Source organism: Mandrillus leucophaeus, unplaced genomic scaffold (genome assembly GCF_000951045.1).
Source record: "Mandrillus leucophaeus isolate KB7577 unplaced genomic scaffold, Mleu.le_1.0 Scaffold1867, whole genome shotgun sequence".
Classification (NCBI taxonomy): Eukaryota; Metazoa; Chordata; class Mammalia; order Primates; family Cercopithecidae; genus Mandrillus; species Mandrillus leucophaeus.
This window is the reverse complement of record NW_012101884.1, coordinates 67,521-69,056: the sequence shown is the minus strand read 5'-3', so window position 1 is coordinate 69,056 and position 1,536 is coordinate 67,521.

Genomic DNA, 1,536 nt, shown 5'->3' with positions numbered 1-1,536 from the left:
TTTTGCATTGGGGATATTGGTCTAAAATTCTCTTTTTTTTTTTATTGTGTCTCTGCCAGGCTTTGGTATCAGGATGATGTTGGCCTCATAAAATGAGTTAGGAAGGATTCCCTCTTTTTCTATTGATTGGAATAATTTAAGAAGGAATGGTACCAGCTCCTCCTTGTACCTCTGGTACAATTCGGCTGTGAATCCATCTGGTCCTGGACTTTTTTTCATTGGTAGGCTATTAATTATTGCCTCAATTTTAGAGCCTGTTATTGGTCTATTCAGGGATTCAACTTCTTCCTGGTTTAGTCTTGGGAGACTGTAAGTGTACAGGAAATTATCCATTTCTTCTAGGCTTTCTAGTTTATTTGCATAGCGATGTTTGTAGTATTCTCTGATGGTAGTTTTTATTTTTGTGGGGTTGGTGGTGATATCCCCTTTATCATTTTTTATTGCATTGATTTGATTCTTCTCTGTTTTCTTCTTTATTAATCTTGCTAGTGGTCTATCAATTTTGTTGATCTTTTCAAAAACTAGCTCCTGTATTCATTGATTTTTTGGAGGGTTTTTTGTGTCTCTATCTCCTTCAGTTCTGCTCTGATCGTAGTTATTTCTTGCCTTCTGCTAGCTATTGAATGTGTGTGCTCTTGCTTCTCTAGTTCTTTTAATTGTGATGTTAGAGTGTCAATTTTAGATCTTTCCTGCTTTCTCTTGTGGGCATTTAGTGTTATAAATTTCCCTCTATACACTGCTTTAAATGTGTCCCAGAGATTCTGGTATATCTGGTTGTATCTTTGTTCTCATTGGTTTCAAAGAACATCTTTATTTCTGCCTTCATTTCATTATGTATCCAGTAGTCATCCAGGAGCAGGTTGCTCAGTTTCCATGTAGTTGAGCATTTTTTTGTTGAGTTTCTTAGTCCTGAGTTCTAGTTTGATTGTACTGTGTTCTGAGAGACTGTTTGTTATAATTTCTATTCTTTTACATTTGCTGAGGAGTGCTTTACTTCCAACTATGTGGTCAATTTTGGGATAAGTGTGATGCGGTGCTGAGAAGATGTATATTCTGTTGACTTGGGGTGGAGAGTTCTGTAGATGCCTATTAGGTCTGCTTGGTGCAGAGTAAGTTCAATTCCTGGATATCCTTGTTAACTTTCTGTCTTGTTGATCTGTCTAATGTTGACAGTGGGGTGTTAAAGTCTCCCATTATTATTGTATGGAAGTCTAATCTCTTTGTAAGTCTCTAAGGACTTGCTTTATGAATCTGGGTGCTCTTGTATTGGGTGCATATATATTTAGGATAGTTAGCTCTTCCTGATGAATTGATCCCTCTACCATTATATAATGGCCTTCTTTATCCGTTTTGATCTTTGATGGTTTAAAGTCTGTTTTATCAGAGACTAGGATTGTAACCTCTCTTTTTTTTTGTTTTCCATTTGCTTGGTAAATCTTCCTCCATTGCTTTTTTTTGAGCCTATGTGTGTCTCTGCATGTGAGATGGGTCTCCTGAATACAGCAAACTGATGGGTCTTGACTGTTTATCCAATTT